The 11,890-nt window shown below is 41.4% G+C and overlaps 1 long non-coding RNA gene across 1 annotated transcript; it reads left to right on the forward strand.

The window, feature by feature from the left end:
- Positions 1 to 8,899: 8,899 nt before the first annotated feature.
- LOC127217057 (uncharacterized) lies at positions 8,900 to 11,602 on the forward strand. Its single transcript, XR_007834063.1, has 3 exons — positions 8,900 to 9,014; positions 9,909 to 10,008; positions 11,533 to 11,602. It is a non-coding gene; the product is annotated as an uncharacterized LOC127217057 (long non-coding RNA).
- Positions 11,603 to 11,890: the final 288 nt, after the last annotated feature.

Here is an 11,890-nt window from a genome sequence, read left to right on the forward strand (position 1 = left end):
TTAAATTAGCAGTGCATAAATGAACAAAAACTAACATTAGTTTCTGGAGAAGCAGAGGATTTGTTTTCCTAAGGTCTTTTATTCTTGCTTACAGGCAAATTTTTAAAATCCTGTCTCAGACACCAACAGAGCTCACCGGGACTTTTCACTCCTATGGCCCCAAATGGGGTAAGTCTCATTCCTTTTGAAAACAATGTTCTTTGACATGCAATCATATATAGAAATGTAAAGAAATGGAATCATTTTTTAAATTAGTTGTTATTTAACTTAAAATCTATCTTATTTTACATACTAATGCCAGGTGCCTCTCCCTCCCTTATATCCATTCCCCTACCTCCCCCTTTAGTAGCAAAGTAGGGAGATCCAAAACTGGGTAGTTCACTAAATTTATTGAGCTGTATTGCTGCATGTGGTGTTTTATTTACTATAATTTCTTTAGTAAGAGCTTTTTCACACACTTACTCTCTCTCTCTGTCTCTATTTCTATCTCTCTCTCTCACACACATACACACTGTGTATGTGTGAATGTCAGACCGGAGACATACAGAATGGTAGGACAGTAGGAGGTGGCTTCTGATGTTCCTCTATCTTGTCTTTTCTGTTTTAGAACAAGAGCACCATGCAAAAATACCAAGAAATATCTCTTCTGCCAAAAGAGCGGTTCAGATTTTTAATTTCCATAGGAATGAATGTGGAAGTCAGCGACAAAGTACCCATGGAAATGTATATAAAAATGAGTGATGACCTCCTAGAGATGGCGGCAGATCTACAAACAAAAGAACTTAAAGAGGAAGCATTTGTGTTATACCACAAATTTTTAACGTGAGAACCTGCACTTTCTATCTCCTTTCCTGTGACAGATCCCTTACTAATCCTGTCTTCATCTTCATGTTTCTCCCCTCTGCTGACATTATAGAACTTGAGAAAGACATCTATCAGTCAGATTTATGGCCGCTCACACAAATGTTTTTCCTTGCTATTCAAAGACACGAGAACCACAAATAAGGGAAATCATGATAGTTCATGAGCATGTTTCCACATGTCCTTCATTTTAGAGGAAAGTTTGCAGTTTAAGTGGTTGTGTCTGCATTGGTGAGTGTGTCAACTGCTGTATCTCTGGCCAGGCATTCAGTCACAGACTTATTCCTATGTATGGCAGAGCCCAGATTGCTCTTCTCTTAATCCTGTAGCATATTGTATAGTTAAGAAAGAAGTTAGCATTTCCTGAACCTAAATAGGAACCAGAGAACTATGTACTACCTGGGGTCAAAGTGGCTTAGCATACTTTCTGTGTTTTTGATCATACATGGATAGGCAGAATAAATGCAAGATGGCAGAGCTGTCACCAGATATTTACACGTATGCTAAATGACATGAATGCTTTGTGTTTGAGGAAGGGAAAGATGGCAAAGGTCTCACCAGTCCTGCCTAGCCCTGTGTTTGGTGAAAGAGAACCTGAGGACATAAATGCAGCTGACTGTAAGGAGCCCTGGCTCTTGGGAAGACCTCTGTGGTCCTGAATCTATTGATCTTCTGAAGGCTGTTTGTGCTGAGTAGGCATATCTCCATCAGGTTCCACAGAGGAAAAGAAAGGTCAGACATAGACATGAACACAGATACCACATTTTATAATTCTCAGGTTGTGCAACTTGAAGAACATAATTTGGATGCTTTTCCAACTTTGGTTTTCTGCAAGGTGAAGGTAATCTCTTGAGATTACAGTAAACATCCCTCTATTTCCTCTCCTTAAGAGAAATAAGTGTGTTACTAGAGTACTTATTTGCCCCTCCAAACAAACATCAGTTTGTCACAACCAGTTTTCAATCCCACCCTGCACTCAAGAAACTTTCTTGGTTCCTGGACTGACAGGAGTGTTGAAGCACGTTAGTAGTCTTTGTGGGTGCCTCATCTCACTAGGTTCCATTGCACAGCTCCCTGCAGCTCTGTGTTCTCCCAGTGTTTCTTTTCATTACCTAATACTCTCAGGGAGAGGTTGTTCCCTGCTCAGAAACAATACTCTGTGCTTCTCTATGAGCACACATCCTTCTACTTTGGTAGGAGAAGGATGAGACCACACTCTATTTTTTCTGTTGAAGTTCAGGAGGAGGATGGTCTGTTTCCTTGATAGTCTGTGAGCTCATTAACCCTCCCTGCTGTCTCCTGCATGCTAGGATGACAAGCACACACAATATCAGATTAGCTATACTACTTGATAGCTGATATTTTAGGAACGCACTAGTTGATAGAAGAATTACGACCTTTCTTTCTCTAGGCACTGGGATGGATATGGATGTAACATATCAGGGTGGAACTCTTCTCACTCCAGCATCTTCTGAAACCATGCCTAGAGAGACCAAATTTTTTCAGGGTCTCATTTACAAATTTGGACCTTTTCTGCTCACATATTAATGCTGCTTTATTGCTTTAGACTCTTCGTGGAGAAGCTGAGACATGGCCCAGAATACTGGAACACCCTTTCCAAGGGAACACGATCCAAAATCAACAAGGTAGGTCTTTTTTATCCGTGTGGCAGTCCTAAATCTCCAGAGTCACAGGGAGCTACTTAGAGAAAAGTCACAGATCCTGTCCCTGGGTAAACAGGACATCTCTCAGCATCACAATACAGAAGAAAGGGATGGCAGCAAATTGGGGTCAAGTCATGAATAAGATTCTGACATCTCATGGAAATAGATAGTATCCCCAGTACAGGAAGTGACTTTTAGAGCCCATTCTCCATGGTATGATACTTCTTTAGCATGGAGACACGGGGTGGTGGGGAGCCTAAACCCTATCACAATTGATTTAACAGTCTTTGATGATTCCTCATGGAAGGCCTCGCCCTCTCTGGGGAGTGGAAGGGGGATGGGATGTGTAGGGGTCTGTGTGGGGAATAGGATGATAGGAGTGAGATGGAACTGGATTAGATATATAAAGTAAGAAAAAATATTAAATTAAAAAATATTCATAAATCCCTTCCCATTTGTTTTCTTTCCCCCTTTGCTGACATTAGGTCAGTTCTAATTCTCCCTTTCTGTTTTGTTTTGCAGACAATACATAGGGTCTTTGACATAGTTGAGGCCCTGAAGAGACAACTCCTGCAGCAATATAGCGAGGAGTACTCAGAATACCTGGCAGATAAGGTCAGTGTGTGAGCATGAAGACAGGATGTTTTTGTATCACTTAATCAGCCTGTGACCTGGGACTCTGTTTTACTGTCAGTGGAGGATGTGATCCAAGGAACAGGATCTACACATTCTTGCAAACATATGCACTCATACCTATAGAAGACAACACACACATGCACGCACACATGCACCTATTTACACCCATATACTCATGCATATTCATAGTCACAGATACATACACCCCAAGTGTATTATGGTTTTGAGAACATTGAGACCAAACTGTCCCTTAAGAAAGCCTTACAGTATCTGAGTAAAGGGGTGTTGGTTGTTTTTCATAGTACCAAGGTTATGGAGGGGATCATAGATGCTGTGGTGATTTGTCATACCTCAACACAACTTCCTTTGTTCATCTCTTTGTTGGCAGGTCTTTTTCTTCTGACTTTTGAAATATTAGACTAATCCCATTTTTCTTTCTATAGAAAAAAAGAGAAGAAGAAGAGGCAGAAAATAAGACCTTTTGGCATGAATTAAGAGATACCATCAAACACTCCGCAGACTTTGCCAAATGGAGTGATCTTCTAGACAGGCTGGTGGATGGAGTTGAGGAAGACAGGAGCAGAGAGGACTTGGCACTTAAAAGTGCTAAAGTGTCTTCTGAAGAATGCACTGTTATTAAAACATCAGTGCCATGCAGTCCACAAGAATCCACCAAAGATATCAAAAGGGGCCCATCATCAGACACACAGGGTGGAGAGGTGAAAGTGGTGGAAAGCCCAGGTAAGTCACCACAGGTTCATGTTTTTATTTTATTTTATTTTTAATTTAATTTATTATTTTACATGTCGATCCCAGTTCTTTCTCCCTCCCTCTCTCCCTCCCTCCCTTATTCACTCTCTTTTACTCTCTCTGCCCTCTCATATGCACTCTAACCACCCTCCCCTCCCATCCCCCACCCAAATTCCATATGTAGGGGAATGCCATCCAGTTGGGGTCATGTGAAGTAGGGACTAGGGCTTCGCTCCTGTCTCTAGATTAAGGCAGTTATCCCTCCATGGGGGATGTGTTCCAAAGTCCTTTTGTGCACCCGGGATACATCCTGGTTTCACTGTCTGAGGTCCCATAGACTGCTCAGTCCTTCTGGCTGAGACCCATATTCAGGGGGGCCTGAGTCATTTCCATGCTGGCTTCCCAGCTATCAGTCTGGTGGCCCATTAGCTACTCCTTGTTCTTGTAAGCTGTCTCTATGTGTTTCTGCCTCCTGGTGTTGTCCTCTCCATCTGCATCTGAGTTCTACTTCGACTCAGTGTTTATGTATGGGTGTTTGCTCCTCTTTCCAACAGGCAGTAGTTGATGACTCCATGGATAAGTTAGTTGTTGATCTCACTCTCACTCTTCCGGAAAGGTAGCCTTTCCATGGAAGCTCAAATTGTTAGCTGGCAGCAGTCTTGTAGTTCTCTAGACCTCATGATTTTAAAGACTTATGTTTAAATAGAGCCTATTGCATCAGGGTCAGCCACACACATTTGCGAGTGCACCTCACCAGTCTAGTAGTGCTGTGCTTTTGAAGAGGTGTCTGAAGTTGGGAGCACTCAGCAGCACAGAGAAAGCTTCATCCCCCATGCAATTTCCCCCAGTCTTTGTCTTTCCTGGATCCCCTTTGCTGTGGTAATAGAACCTCAAGTGACTAGTATTTTCTCTTTCCTTCCTGCCATCTGACTTCCCATAAAAGAAGCCTTTAACTTAGTTTAAGCCAGTTCAGTTTCTTCAAAACTCATGATATTCAGATCCTCATCTTTTCAGAGCTCTGGAGAGAATAGAGGAAGCACATTAAAATACTCCTGAATTATTGCTCATCGTGAGGACTTTGCTGTGCATTGGTAATTCCGAAAAGACTATTTTGGTTGTATGTGATTGAATTTTCAGCATCAGGTAGACCTCTGTAGGATTCTCCTAGTAGGTCAGGGAGATAATGACACTGACTGAAGTGCTAGCTGTGACAGCCTCAAACCTAGTGTAGAATCTCCAGAAATCACCTGACAATTGGCTGTGGGTGGCCACCTCCCTATTCTAAGATCTCTTCAGGTTACATGAGACAGGGAGACAGAGAAGACCTGTTTTTTCACAGCACAGATAGCAGGGAAGACACAGAGCACAGAGAGATTCTTTTAGACTAACAATGCCAGGGAAGGCCTGCACTCCAGGCAGTCTGCTCACATCTGCAGATGTGCTGTCACACCTGCGCACCCTTGCCCACACATGAACATACACATTCTGAAAAATGCACACATATCATAGACATGTACAAACACATGGTTCATATATGAAGGATTTCAAAGGAGAAATCACGAATATTGAAGAAAAAAGTTCTCAAATATGCCATCTAAATACATTATTACTTTTATTTTTTATTTGTATCATCTGGCTTTACAGCCTAAATAGGCCTTAACTTGAAATCCTGGCCCCTCACCTAGGAAATGCTTAAAATCCAAATATGCAACTACTGGGCTGGAATTTTACATATTTCTAAAGTATTGGTTGATTCTTGTCTGCACTTGCATGAGTCAAATCTCTCCTTGAATGACAACCTCAAGCAAAATTGCAATTCCCTTCTTAATTACACATTGGTGAGAGTTAGAGTGCCCCAGCTGTGGCCCTGTGTATTCAACAATCAGCATATTTACAGATGATCTTAGAGAGTCACTCTTAGAGAGCCTAAAGCCTGTGCAATCAGCAATCTACACATCTGCATAACATAACATCGGAGCAGAAGTAAGCTATTCTGTTCCTTTTGGACTGTAGAAACAACCAGGTTAGAGTATGTGCCCTCAGCTAATTTGAGGGAAAGAGCTTTGAGAAGAAAGTTCTCACCTGGATTGTGGTTGTATTATAGGCAGGGGGCTCCTGAAGTGATATCCAATATCTTTGAGATTTTTCCTCCAGGCCACCAGGCTGAGCTCCACTCATGGACACCAGGTCCTGTAACCTCAGACTTCTCTCTCTTTTCCTTTGCAGGTCAGAACTCCAAAGGCCTCCGCCCTGTAGTCCTTCCAAAGGACCTTTGTGATCAGTTTCTGCGCTATGCACGGAAGAACACCAGGAAAGGCATAGAGACATGCGGTGTATTATGTGGTACCATGGTAAATATAGGAAAACCCCTTCTTGATCTGAGGCTGTATCTTATTCCCCTTTGGCTGCCCTTGACTCCCAGAGAATATATCTAGGGGCTGTATCCATACATATCCCTCAACAGAAGGAACCATGTGTGAAATGACATTAGCTAACTTGAATTTGATGAGTTTCTGTGTCCTGGTGATTACCTACTTTGTGCTAAGGCTTAGAATAGAAACTAAACACTTCAAGACCTGTGAGCAGACCTAATGCCTGCTGCAAACAAAACCCTAACCTAGGATATGCTATTGGAGAGATCTCATGTTCATCTCATTACCCCTACATTTTTCTGTTTCCCAGGAAAGCACTGGAGCAGTCAAGGTGGGGGAAACACTGGGGTGAGGGTAAAGGATGAGGGTCATTCACTGGGGTGAGGGCTTCATTTATTTATGGAAAGTTGGATTGACAGTAACTGTAACAAGTTGTTTTCTTGTGGCAGGTCAAAGAAGAATACCATGTGACCCACATAATTATTCCTGTGCAGACAGCAGGCCCTAATTACTGTTATGCGGAGAATGAGGAGGAAATATATTTCATGCAAGAGGAACTGGGCCTTCTGACGTTAGGTTGGATTCATGTAAGCAAATTGATTTCACAGGTGGTGAGCCCAGCTCTTTGTCTGCACAATCAAGACGAATTTCATCCATCTGTGAGCACCCACAGTCACTGGTGTTCTAGTGTTTAGTCAAAAGGCACATTCCTTGGTGCATTTCACCTTTACTAATTTACCTCTTCCTCAGTGTAGTTCTTCATTGTTCCACTTCTTGGTTAATGTGTTGTGCATTGTAGACTCCCTAGGAGGTAAGAAAACATGGTGTAGACACCATCACCCTAAATGCTGTATGGAAGTATTTCACTCAGTCAAGAGAGTTCCCTCTGTTGATATCTTTTTGCCTTTATGAAGAAGTACTTGGTTTTGTACACCCAAAGAGCTTCTTCATGCAAAGTTGCATCCAAATTTCCTTATTTGCTTTACAATAATACACCATGGCAGGTGGAAGTAGGTTCTGTGAAGCCAGGTGAAGGCAGGAGATAATCCCCTGGAGGCTTTTGTTTGCTGAGATTCAGAATACCTGGTAAATGGTGGGTGTGACAGCAGGAGAAGTGACTTTCTGACATATAATAAGACCTAATGGGGACTGCTTGAGCACAGTGGGTTATTCCATAACAAAAGGCTGCAGGAGAACTGGTCATGGGTTTCCCAGAAGCCATAGACCAGAGAGAGAATTCAGGATGTGACCTAGGGACAATCTCCATCTGCAAGGGGATTCAGTTCTCATGCTGGAGCTGGGGTTCATTGATGAGTTTGGCTTCTGAAATTTAAGCAGGCCATGGTGCCAGAGACTAAAAGGTTTAACTAATCCATAGAAATACAGTATACAGGCAGAATACTGGCATCCTGTCATTCAGGAGGTAAGAGTTCTGGATGATGACTTTGGCACCAAAAAGTAATAACCAGAAAGAAAGAGGCTTGAAAAAAAATGGGTTGAGTTTACGGCTATCTGGGAGTCTTACAGGACTGTCATGTTGAGTCTTCATCTAAGCTGTAGATCCCATAGGAAGGGAGAGTCATGAGGCCACTCTGTGCAGAACTAGTTTAACAGAATCTTCAAATGTACATGAATGGGGCAATGGCTTGTTTTGTTGGTTTTACCAGTTTTTACTTCCTTTCTTTTTCCAAATGTTTTCTATTTTAAAATATAGCTAATTTGTAAGTATGCATACATTTGCAGTGTAATTAATGACTTCTTGATGAAACATCCATGTGAATAATACTCTTAGAGAAGGAAACAGGAACCTTCCAAGGGCCTTGTCAAGCTTTGCAACTTCTCTCTTCTGAGACTGATCTCCTTCTTGTTCTAACCATCTCTTTCTCATTTCATTAGTATTCATCTACTAAGTGTGCCTTCCTCCATGATATCAGCATTTCAGTACTGCTTGTGTCTTGAAATGTAGAGGTTAGATATTTGGTTTTTACATCTGGCTTGCTTGCCTTAACATCTGCAATGTTCATCCCCTTTGTGGCATGCAGTTGCCTGAGGTGTGCTTAAACCTGGCAGGCTATGAAGGAAGGGAATGAAGAGGCATAAGTTAATGCAACAGTACTAGGTAGAGTAACACAAAATACGACCAGATGTGGCTTCTCTTCACATAGGAAGATATCCCACAGCTCTTAATGGCAGGGAACTGAAGACTCACAGAGTCTGTTGAACTGAGGTTCTAAATAGTTTGGGAACTCTTCGTAAAGATGGAATAGATTCTATTGTTGGCAGGAGGGAAGCAGATGTAGGTTAGAAGCTAAAGGACAAACTTGGAATGGTTATTGTTTAGACATGAGGTATAAGTAAATATGGATGAATAAAAGTCTAGTCCTCAGTGAGGGAACAGCCTCAAGTAATTTTTTAAAGCTCGGCTTCTAATGACCTTATAGATTAGGTTGATAAGTGAGGTCATTTCCTCTTCCTTCTCCACCTAGCAGACCACAGATGTGTCCCAGCATGATTTGGCGAGTCATTGTGGGAGGCAGTGGTTGAAAATTCTTGGGGCCTGCTGTGTTGGATATGTCATTGGGCTTACTGTGATTTCTTGAATTCTTTTGTCTCCATAGACCCATCCAACCCAGACTGCCTTTTTGTCGAGTGTGGATGTACACACACATTTTTGCTACCAGAAGATGCTGCCAGAATCAATTGCAGTGGTGTGCGCACCCAAATATAAACAGTGAGTATATATAATTTAAGCCTAGACGGTACAAGAGCAAAATCCTCTATGGCTCAGAACACTGTAAAAACTAAGTAATATCCAGAAAGTCTTAACTGAGTGCTATAGAAGCCCCCTTTTAAGGTGAACATTCTAACACCAGCTGCTCTTAACAGATGTGCTGACACCACTGTTCGTTTTCTAAGACAAAGCACAAAGAAGTGATCTCAAGTGTCAGAGGTTGAAGATATTCCACACAAGAAACTGCCTAAAGTGTCATTCTCAATATCACCTTAGTCTGAATTCCTCAGCAGAGCTAGTGTTGGGAAAGCAATGAATCATCCTGTTTCTTTGAAAGAATTTTGTACCCTGGATAATGTCCCACAGGAATTAGTGGTCATAGGTTTGAGCGCTACCCCATTTATTCCTGACAGTGATTGGCCTGAACTGGATTGATTCTTCTTTGTGCTCAATTCTACTGTTGAGAATTTTATTATTAAGTCAAACTACAAGAAAGGGATCAAGAGAGAGAAAACCATAGAGAGAGATACACGTAAGGAGAGGAATGAGAAGGAGAGAAAAGAGAGGAAGAAAAGGGAGGGAGGACAATTAGGACTATCACAGAGACATAGTCTAACAGAACTTCAATGATAGTGTTTACTAGGAATAGAAGGAAGACATACACATCATCTGTGCGGGAGGAAGAATTGTGCAGGTCAGAGCAGAGAGAGCAGGAGAGCAGGGGAATAAGTGTAGGTATGAAAGAGAAAGAAGAGAGGACATAGAGGAGAGGAGAGAGAGGGAGGAAAGAAAGGGGAAGGGGAGAGAAGAAGATGGAAAGAGGGAGAGGAGAGAGAGACGAATGAGTGTTGTGGGGATTTCTGTTTGACTGTGAGTCTGCCTTTCTCTTTTCAGAACAGGAATTTTCACACTGACAACTTTTGGATTAAAAGAAATATCAAGCTGCCCCAGGAGGGGCTTCCATCCCCATAATCAGGACTCAGCTCTTTTCTGTGTAGGTATCTGTATACAGGAGAAGAAACATAATAACATTGTGAGAATATCCAAACCCTGTCCCACAAAATTTATAAGAGCCAGGGATACAACCACAGAGATTCAAGGAAGCTTGAAATCCTGGAATCAGAATGCTAAGTCTAAGAGGTAGAGCATTCTGTGTGTGATTACATGTATCATAATTAATATGTATATGCATTTGTATAGAATTTGGATCACACTCTGATCCTAAAGGGAAAATAACACTTGTGTACATTTCAGCTCTTCTTTTAAAAAGATATATAATTTTATATTTCATTATATTTATACCTGTACTTTCATTGCGTAGCCTTTTAAAAATAGAACATATTTTTATTTTAATTTGTTGTCTCTGTGGATTTTCACATGAGAGTTTAGTGCCTGTGTGGTAAAAGACTTTTGCAGATGCCCTAGATATGGAGCAAGGCAGTGAACACTTCCTACTTCCCTTCAAGAATAGTAGGTGTTGTTAAACCCAGTACTATTCTCAAGGCCCCACCTTGTAAGTCATGGTTCATACCAGGGTGATCAGTTTTTTGTAGCCAGAAACTTTCTACCAGAACTGTTCAAAATTACCTAGCTCCATTTTGGAGTACAGTAATGTTGTTTCTGAGATATGAAAAGATATTGCTCATTTTAAAAACGAATTATCTAGAACATGAGTTCTCAAGTTGTTAATTGTAATAACGGGAGTTCCCTAGTTGCCAATTGTAATAACCCCTTCCATGGTGAAAAACACCCATAACATAAGCTCTTGGCAGTTGCAGTAGATCATCAATTTGAGGCTAATTGATGTTACATAATAAGACTTTTAGACTGATGATTACCTATCATGTTGTAGACCCAGAGTGACCATCCCTGAAATGTCAGTAATGTCACCATTACAATCTGATTAATGGAATGACTCCCCTCAAGGTCTATTGGGTCACCTTTGCCATCTGATGTACATTATGACTCCAATGGTGCACTGAACTTACACATCTCTAACAACAAACACAATAACAAAAACAACAACAACAAAAAAACTATTTGCTATGTGACTCTGGAAAATAGATGGAAAAGATCCTGAGATACACAGAGATGATTGACTCTAAACATGAGGCATGAGGAGAACTAGGTGGGAGTGTTGGGGACCAGAACTTTTGACATTACTTCTAATGACATCAAGATTTCACCACTTGGCTGAGAACTATCTGGCTGCAATGAAATTCTTCAATCAAAACTTACTGCTCGGGATGTGGCTCAGTTGTGATAGTGTTCCAATTTTAAGCATTAGTATCTGAAATCCTTTCCCAGCACTGATGAAAACAGTTGTGCTTATGTTTGCCTATAATCCAGCACTGGGAACCTCGAAGCAGTAGAATAATGTCAGGATCCTTCTGGCTTAGCTAGGCTATGTGTGCTAGCCTATGTCGCACAAGGCCCTCTTTTGGTATAAATAAAATGTATAAGTTGTTTCAAAACTGATTTCCATTCCCTAACAATATTTCCCTTTTTCCAATTGCAGGACTGCCGTCATGTCACCATCCAAAACAGCAGGGTGACAATCACGGATTTGCGATGAGTAAATCCCACAGACCCACCTCAGTGGGAGCCTATGTGTGTGTGTGTGTGTGTGTGTGTGTGTGTGTGTATGTGTGGGTGTGTGTCTGTGTGTGTGTGTGTGTATTTTGTATAAATGTGACTGAATGTATGGTGGTGTGTATCTGTGTATGTATGTTAACCTGTGTTATGTATGTTACATCTGTGTTAAGGATATCAATGGTATAGTATGTATTTATGGCACACTGTGTTCATTCACAGAGCCCAGATGAACTTAGTTCTACATTTCTGTTTTAGCAATTAGGAAAAGCATCAATAAAACA

The sequence above is a fragment of the Phodopus roborovskii genome, unplaced genomic scaffold (genome assembly GCF_943737965.1).
Source record: "Phodopus roborovskii unplaced genomic scaffold, PHOROB, whole genome shotgun sequence".
Lineage (NCBI taxonomy): Eukaryota > Metazoa > Chordata > Mammalia > Rodentia > Cricetidae > Phodopus > Phodopus roborovskii.